Genomic DNA, 10,092 nt, shown 5'->3' with positions numbered 1-10,092 from the left:
ACAAAGAAGACTCTGTCAGTCCCAAGGGCAGCTACATCCACAGGGGCCTAAGGAGAGAGACCTGATTGCTACTGTTGATGTTGCATTTCCTCTTTGTTCTGTTTTACATGGAATTGCCCATACACAACAAACTTCCTAGGATATCTGACAGCCACACACAGATGCACATCCAGGTAAAACACAAAAGCAAGTGAAATAAAAATAAATAATTTTAAAGTAGTATATAAGAGAAAAAGACTGGTGTTTATAAAAGAGAAACTTACCCTCAAAAACTATTTACGGTCCTGAAACCTATTTCTCATAGGCAGAGGAAAATAGGCATGGAATTCTTTCTCTCTACACTTCTCAGTGTGTTCTGAGCTACTCTAGCTTCACAGGTATTGGGTGAAAAGTTGACGATCTTAGTAAGATTAGCATCATGTTGCACGTCAGCTGTCTTCAGTCCCTCCTGAATTCCATGTTTTCAGCTGAGGATCTCTTGCAGGGGGTTCTGTATCCTGAGTTGTTGTCTTGGTCTGTGGAACTTCATTTACTACTACTACTACTACTACTACTACTACTACTACTACTACTACAACTCCACACACATACACACACACACACACACTCACACACACACACACACACACACACACACACACACACACACACACACGTACCAGTTTAAGACAAGACAGACTGTGTGTCTGCAGGGGATTCAATGCCTTCTAGAATCAGGACCTGAAAAAAGAGCACTATACTTCAAAACAAAAGTCCAAGGAAAGGAAACAACTGGAGTTTCAGTGGAGGTTGTGTCAGAAGAGCCTGTGAGGAGATGAAGGGCACACTGAACACCCAGCCACACTGGAAATGTCTGCATCTGAACTGTGCAGCATCCCACTCGGAGTGCAGCGTGCTGTGGGGTGTCTGAGAAACCATATCTGATGACCTGGGTTTGCACTTATTGAGACCAAGTATTTGGGGGTTGGAGGTGACTACTATATCTATACATCAATTAAAATTAATGTGGGTGAATCATGGTGCATAAACAGTACAACACAGCTGTCCAGGACCAGCTGTTGGATGTATCATTAAAGCATTATTCCTTAAATACTTCTGAGCACGAGGAAGAAAGATTTAGGATTAATCTCTGTTCCACTACTGGATGACACACTAAGTGGCAATCTCACTGGAGGGGACCAGCCGTCAAAGGAAAGCCGCAGTCCTTTCCATCTTTTACAACTACAGTAGTCTCCGCAAAGCTAACACTCACATGTGTCTCATCAGTCAATCAGTCTACAGGACAGAGATTACCTATGCGGATCTCAGGGTCAGAATAGCATTTTCTGTTTCCAGTTCAACTACCTTTTTTTCTTTAACCTGCAACCCAGGATCCAAAAGAAAAATGGACCAACACAGCATGTACATGCCCACATGAAATACCATGATTGAACAGAGTGCAAGAAATGGTAGAAACAGTCTCAGCAAGGAGAAAGTCAACTGTCAGGTTGTGAAGACTCCTTCACATACTGCAGAGGCAAGACAAGTCAGCCTCAGCAAGGCCTGGCCGGCTACACACACACACCCCATGGCTCTGAGCCCATCAGCTCCAGACCTGAGGACTACCAGGGATGCAAGCTGTACACTCGAGACTCTTTTATCTTTTGGTCAGGAAGGTGCCATGGAAAGTAGCTGGGAAGCAGAGTTTACAGAGAAAGCCATAGAAACAGTTCAGCCGTAAAAATAAAAATCTGATCCCTTCAAAGCCAGGTGTGTGTGTGTGTGTGTGTGTGTGTGTGTGTGTGTGTGTGTGTGTGTGTGTGTGTGTAGGTGCTCATAAGACGTAGGTAGGCTTGGAAAATCAAGGAGAGGAAGGATTCATTGAGAAGCTGAGATGGTGGGGAATGAAGGGTGGATGTTGGAAGGAAGCTAGAGCATGGTAGGATTTTAATAGCCAAAGAAGTGAAATTCGTATTTAATGCCCTTAAGACAACTGGTCCAGGTGCAGTGTTCCTGGTGGTGGCTCAGTGTTCCAGCTGTGGATTCAGGGAACTCAGAACATCATGATGAAAATAATCTCTCAGACTACAGAGTCAAATTCCTGCTGGTGCTCCAGTCTCATCAGAGAAGAAATTAAGTCCCTCCTCCTATGGATCCTCTCATTTTTGTCATTCTCGCCTGCAGGAGATTCAGTCCTTCCTTTGAGGGGGCTACTCATACCTGCAGGTGATTTAGACCCTCTTGAAGGGAATTCTGTCTCCACATTGGGATGCGGACCCTGCTGTTAGGGAATTAACTCTCTAAATCTTCTCACAGAGTATGTGTGACTACATGGAGACAGCATTATCTGCACTTCTAAACTCTGATTGGTAAAGAGAGCCCATGGTGTGAGTTTGAAAACCTCTGAGTTATACACTGTCAATTTCTAAATGTGTTCACTTGATTATGAAAATCTCTGTAATATGTTGATGAAGTTTATTATTTTCTAGATTTCAAAAATAATAGAAGCTATAGTTAAAAGTTTAGTATGTGTTTGGTCAAAGTAATTTGAAAATACTTTTGATTTTTTTAAACATGCTGTATGACATAGAAATTTTACCTTAATTTTGTGCTGTTTACTGATAGGCTACAGAACTGCTTCATTTCTGCTAACAGATCTTATATTCATTGGTCTTGTATAACTCACTATTCAGTGCTAAATTTTAGCAGATTCCTTAGGGTCTCTTCTATTTATAATTGGATTCCATCTACAAGTCGACTGCCTTTTTCTTCCTTACTTTCCTTTTGTTCAGTTTCCCTCCATAAATGACGGATTTATACCATGAGAACAATTTTGGACAGCAGTACCAGAAAGACCTGGGACACAAACATTTACAAAGTCTGGTCCAATTAGAATGGGGCTCTGTGAGAAATTTCTGTCAGGTTTGCCCTGACCCTATGAGTCTCTCTTGAGTGCTTTAGGTTGGACAAGATACACCCCAATTCATATGGTGAAGGATGAAGTCCCTGACACTAAGCAGGTGACACTTAAAGACAGTGCCTTCAAGGTCATCGATTCAAGGAAGCCTGAAAAGTGGGCTCTGTTGTAATGTCTTTGGGGTCCTTATGAAGGGAACCCTAGAGCCACAGACATTAGAAGGGTACAGAGAGAGAACACAGGACATCAAGAGGAATCTGCTACCTACAAACTGAGGAGAACTGGAGCCAACTCTTGGACCCAAGACTTCCAATCTCAAGCCCACAGAAACCTCTGCTCAAATGTGGAGACAGCCCACAAAGATTATTACAGTGTGCATTCTTGGTGTGCCCTGGAGTCTGAAATTGATGCTACAAGCCCAGCTGTATCTTGGGATGGATGGAAATCCTAAGATTAGTCTCTCAAGGTGAGGTAAAGTGGTCCTGAGTTAGTGCTAAGGTACAGTCCCAGGATCAAGCTTCTGGGTAGCTTCTGGAGCTTGAAGCAGGCAGGGTTGTGCTCTCCTTAAGGACCTGAGCACTTGTTGCTGGAACAGAGATTTCTTCCTTCAATGTACACTTAGGCAAATTTGCAAAGATCCAAAATGCTGCCTGCGGCTCTCACCAGTTTCCTTGGAGCATGCCCACAGACTTCCTTGTCTGCTAGTTGGAAGTCAAGCCTTGTCTTCTAAGGGGCTGCTCAGTAAGCATCTGACCTCTCTGGTCAGCAAGCACTACCTGCTAAAATCTCACTTTTAAGAGGCAGATCAGATCATCTTCTCTCTGGGTAAGGTCACAGTATAGTCTTTTTTGTTTGTTTGTTTGTTTGTTTGTTTGTATGGTTGGTTGGTTTTTTAATTTTTTATTAGATATATTTCTTTACTTACATTTCAAATGTTTTTCCCCTTCCCAGTATCCTGTCCATAAGCCTTAGGTGGGGCTGATTTCAGATCAGGTAAGGTCCAGACTCTCTACTTGGCAGCCATTACCACACATGGTGTTTATATTTTTGTTCACTTTATCCATTTATTTATTCTGCTGTGTGCTCTACGAGGGCAAAGAGTAGGGTTACATAATTTTTGGTATTAGTAGCTGTACTCCCAAATCCTGCTCAGTATGGAGTCTGTGAATGTTCAGCATAGCTGAGGGAGGTGCCAAGTCAGGGGACCTAGATGTGCTGATGCTGCAAATGCAAGGTCAGAGAGGACCCAAGTGGGAGTTTGAGGAAGGAGCCATAAAGACAGTTGGGAGCAAACAGGTCAACTTCCCTAAGATTCTGAAAATTTGATCTCCATCCCAAGGGAACTCAAGACTCAGAAAACAGTGCTACGATGACAACCCCAGTTCTCTTATTTTTTCCACGTCCCTTAGAGCATGGAGAGATGGTTTCAAACTCCCTGGGCTCCCTTCATACTCACTGGCATTTGATGCTGAAACTGCCACTAACTCTGTTCTGGAAATCCCCTCAGGGCATAGCTAAGTCTGTAGGGGGAGGGGCAGTGGGTATTGTTCATTGGCCACTCATAAGCAAAAGCTGTATGCCTACCCACAGAAGTTTTCCTGGGTAGATTACCTGCTCATTGAATATGGGACTTTGCTTCTGCCTTCTCAAGAAAAACAGAGTCCCCACAGTGCTTGTAGAGTACAAATCAATTTACTGTGGCATTGAATACTCGTATCACCTGGAGACCTAACTTTCCCAGCCAACTTGCGATCCTGCCTCCTGAGCCTTCCGATGGAGGAGACTCTTCCCCATGCCCTCTACTATCTCAAGAGAGCCTACCTAACAGATAATGTCTTATAGGGTCCTTCAATCAACCTGCACAGGTTCTGTGTTCATTTCTCACAGTGTTAACAGTTACACACACATATGGTTTCTCGTCTGATCCCCTAACCTGTCATGTATGTGACTGCCTGGGATCACAGGGTGAGCAGGGGCAGTACTATCTGTATACTGCTAAAAATGATTAAGCAACCTCAAGACTGGCACTTACCTCCCAATGCCTTGAGTGAATAAGTTGAAAAATTTTGTAAATAAACATAATCACCCGGCACTTTAGGAGATGAACATTTCTTCTGCCAAGTCAATCAACCAACCTATTCTGATTTAATTGTATCATAAATTCATGAGTATATGTGTTTCTGAAAACACTTTATTACCTGGGAATGGACAGAGGAAGACTCATGTAGGATTTGGCAGAAAATGAAGTGGTACAGAGACCAGGGAAAACAGTAGGTCAGAGCCACAAATCCCACACAGGACAGGGTGCATAAGAAGACATGGTCCTCGATGAGTACCAAATCTAGTTTCTAATGGATATCTCCACAGATTTAAAAAACCTGTAAATTAAAATATCGAAATACAAACTCTAATTCTAATATATAAATTCTGCTCTTCCAAAAATGTTCCCCCCAAATTCCTTAAACCCTCAAACATGCCTTCCCTTTCTTAAAGTTCCTTTGCATTTTTTACAGGACACTGTGGAGTGTCACAGTTTACCATATAACAGTAGTCACAGTCATTCCCTGTTCATCTGAACTTTACATCCTTTGAGTAACAACCGCCTCACTCCCTCCTTGTATTTCACCCATCCCCTGAGATTTGGATGCTGTCCTGCTGCCCTGCTCAAGCAAAGTATGCATGAGAGTGAGGGGACACAACATCTCACTGACCCTTCAGCCTGCTGGAACTGATCAGTGTACCTTGTGCCATGATAATAAAGCATACCTTCATTCCATCAGTACTGAGTGGCCACTTACATTTCAAACATGAACGACCAGAAGACCTTTAAGGCAATGGGCTTATCAGTGAATATGTTTGGGGAGTCCAGGCATTAGCATGGGGCAGTGAAAGGAGACATTTCCCCACAGTAATGTATGCTATTCAATGTGCTCTTACAACACATATTCACATCTGACCTCACTGCCCAGGGATGGCCAAGTCTATTTCACTACAGGTCTCACAAACACACATGCAGATTTTTCAGATGCTTGCAGGTTCTTGAGTGCATCTGTCTTCCCATGCACTAGGGATAGCAGGTACCTGCTCTTCTTTGGGAGGTATTGTTATGCCACCAAAGGCTGCCCATGTGCTGCAGAAACAAGGAGAATGCACTTCCTAGGCAAGACAAGTGTGCAAATCCTTCATCAGCTCTCTGGGACATTCTATTCTCTTACAGAGGAAAAAGCAAAGACACACTTTCAAATAGGAAACTCGATAAATGTAAAAAAAAATACTTATGCTTGTATTTCAACACTTGATCGTATAGCTTGTATTAAAAAGAATTTTTGGGTTGAAAATGCTTCTGTTTTATTTGAAAGTGTGCATATTTCACTGATGCACAGATTTCTATGGATCAGAAAAATCTTCTGAACCCACATTAGGGATTCTGAAAATAGAAAATGTGATGAAATCATAAAATCCCCTTTCACATAAAATAAGCAAACTGAGGTCTTTTTCCATAAATCACCTAAGGAATGACAGTGCAAAATTCAGGAATTAAAATTAAATAACTCTATTATGCTGAGAAAGAGTTGCAGACTCGACTGACACAAGTGTTCTTCTAGCACTTAAGTCACAGGAGGTACAGCAACACGCTTCTTCCTTTCCTGACAGTGTATCTACATCTCTTTACTAAATTTACATCTTTTCAGATAGCTATGTTTGACGGCCACCTATGAGCTCCCACTCTTCTCAGACATCTTTGCTCCTACCTGCAAGAATGCTGTGTAATGCTGTGAGAGTCCTAGAGTCTTTGGAACCTCTGAAGAATTAGTTAACTCTCTAACAGAACTGTCACCTATAATGTCCACCAACGATTAGTGTAATGTTGATTTGAATTGATAAAAATAAAATCCCTAGCATCAAATCTGAAACCTTTCTTTAGAATTTTTGAAATTAAATCATGAACTAGATATTCAATCTCAAATATTTACATCAGATCTGAAGGCTCACATTGTTGAAGAATGATGTGTTGTGTGCCTTACATAAAAACCTCCTTCTAGCCACCTCATGCAAATTGAAGAACATACAGGCAACATTTCACCTGCCCTAAGAGACCATTCTCCTGCAGACAGGGTCCACATGACACAGTAGTGGTCTGGAATTCTCAGCTATCACTGTCTGGTAAGCAAATGGAGTTTGGAGAAAGAATGGAAAGGTAATTTCTAGGCTTACTGCCCTTGGAATGACAAAGGAGAAGATAGGATAGAGGAAACACCCTGTCATCTTTACAGCCGTTCATTCTGCCCTCTGGGTCCAAGACTGACAAAGCTAAAAAGAACAGATAACTCCTACATTTGATAAACACCATCAGCAAAGTTTATGGATACAAGTTTAACTAAAAAAAATCAGTAGGACTCTTTTAAACAAACAATGAAGGGACTGACAAATTAGGGAAACACTACTATTTACAATAGCAACAAATAATATAACAAAAAGGCCTCAGTGCAATTATAAGAAAAGGAAAGATCTGTATGACAAAAAATTTAATCTCCGATTAAAGCAATTGAAGAAGATATCATAAGAAAGGTCATGGACAGGTAGGATTAATAATTTGAAAACTACCATCTTACTAAAACCAATCTAAATTGTGAAGGCAATACCTGTCAAAGCTGAAAACAAGTCTTTACACACCTTAAAAGAGCAATTCTCAACTTCAAGTGAAATATTTAACAAACACAGGGAGCTAAAACTTTCCTGAACAATAAAAGAATTTCAGGAGGAATCACCATCTCTGATTTACTGCTGTTCTACAGAGCTATAGTAATACAACTATATGGTATTGGTATAGGAACAGACAGATTGATCAATAAAATGAAATCCAAGACCCTGAAATAAACCCACACAACTATGGATGCTTATTGTCAAGAAAGGAGGCAAAATCATATGACAAAAATAAGAAAGCATCTTCAACAGGTGGTGCTGGTCTAATTGGATACAGGCATAAAGAAGAATGCAATGACCCTAATGTATAAAGCTCTGCAAAACTCAAGTCCAATTGCATCAAAGACCTCAACATAAAACCTTATCTGTCAAACCTGATACAAGAGAAATTGGAAAATAGGCTTGAGCACATTGGTACAGGAGACAACTTCCCGAACAGAACCCCAGTGGTGCTCAGATATTGAGATCCACAATAAACGAAACTTGAAACTGAAAAGCTTCTGTAAGGAAAAGAACACACTTGATAGGAGAAATGGCAGACTACAGGTTGGAAAAGGATCTTCACCAAGCCTATATCTCACAAAAGACTAATATCCAAATTACATAAATAACAAGTTAAACTACAAGAAACCAGATATCCTAATCTAATAATGGGGTGCAAAGCTAAATTCATCAGCGGAACTTCGAAGGGCCAAGAGACACTTGAAGAACTGTTCACCATCCTTGGTCATCAGGTATATCCAAATCAAAAGCACCCTGTGATTCCAACTTACATGAATCAGAATGACTAAAATAAAAATCTCAAGTGACATCCAGCACATGCTGGTGAGGTGTGGAAAAAAGGGAATACTCCTCCATTGCTGCTTGGATTGCAAACTTGTATATCCACTTTCAAAATCATATTGGCAGTTTCTCAGAAAAGTGGGAATCGTTTTACCACTGGACTTAGCAAAACAACCCCTGGACATATACGCAAAAGATGCCCCACCATCCCACAAGGATGCTTGATGAACTTTGTTCATACTGGTTTTATCTGTCATAGCCAAGAACTAAAAAAAGCCTAAATACCCCTCAACTGAAAAATGGATACAGAAAATATGGTATATATCTATACAAAGGAATACTCTTCAGCTATTAAAAATAAATACATTATGAACTTTTTAGGCAAATGGATGAACTTTAGAATGTTATCCTGAGTGAGGAAACCCAGAACCACAGAAAAACGTATGGTGTGTACTCACTTATAGGTGGACATTATCATACAGTGTAAGATAACAGATAGATAGACAAGAAGAAAGAAGGAGGGCCTAAATGAGGAGGTGTGAATCTCACTCAGAGGGAAAACAAAATAGTCCTCAGAAGGATGAAGTGATGGAACAGGTTAAGAGAAGAGGCAGGAAAGGAGACGGAAATAGTGATCAGGTCAAGGGAGAGGGGTTTGGGAGAGGGATGGGAGTGGGAATACAAATTTTCTGGGCAGGAGGGAGCAGGGATCTCTGGTGACTTGCTGGATGGCTGGTAAGGGAGAGCATAGGGGGAGTCTACGGGGGTGACCCTAGGTTAGAATCCTACCAGAGCAAGAGACAGAAATGGCTACCTCTTGTTGCAAGAAAGAACTTCTAGACGAGGAAGTGGACATCAATGCACTCACAGCACCAACTTAAAATCTATCTTGCTAATGAATGTGCAGGGATAAAGATATAGCAGAGATTGAGGGAACAACCAATCAATGACTGCCCCAAAGTGAGATTCATCTATGTGACAGAGATAACCTCTGACAGTATTTATGATACTCTGATATACTTGTGGACAGAAAAGAAACATACTTGTCTCTGAAGAGGCTTCATCCACAAGCTGAAACCCACAGCCAAACATCAGATGGAGCTTGGGAAGTCTTGTGGAAGAGTGAGGGAGAATTGTGAGCAAACTAGAGGGGTCAAAAACACTACAAGAAGTCCCCTACAGTCAGATACTTTGGACCATGTATACTAGAGCATGTGCAACCAACTCCAGAGCCTGGTGTAGCTATCTGCAGTTGGTCTCCATGTGGGTCATCTGACAAGTAGATCCAGGACTGTCTCAGTCTTTGTTGCCTGCCATTGGATCTCTTCCCCATACCCGGACTGCCTGATTGTAAATCTGTGGGGCAGAATGTGCTCGGTCCACCTGGGACTAGATGTCCCAGGGTGGTGTGGTACCCAGGGAGTATCCCCATCTCCAAAGAGAAGGGAGAGTATTGTTAGAAAGGATTTGTATGGTGGGACTGGGAAGGGAAGAGGGAGAGTAGCTGGGATCAGGATGTAACCTGAATAAAGAATACCTTGTTGAAAGTAAAAAAGTTACCTTGGAAATGGGAAAGATTGATAAATGGTTAAGAGCACTGAATGCTCTTCCAGGGGTCTTGAGTTCAAATCCCAGCAACCACATGGCAGCTCACAAATATCTCTAATTAGATCTGATGACCTCTCTGTTGTTTCTAAAGACAACTACCC

This window comes from Rattus norvegicus, chromosome 1 (assembly GCF_021556685.1).
Source record: "Rattus norvegicus strain SHRSP/BbbUtx chromosome 1, alternate assembly SHRSP_T2T, whole genome shotgun sequence".
Classification (NCBI taxonomy): domain Eukaryota; kingdom Metazoa; phylum Chordata; class Mammalia; order Rodentia; family Muridae; genus Rattus; species Rattus norvegicus.
Note: the sequence above shows the minus strand (reverse complement) of the source record.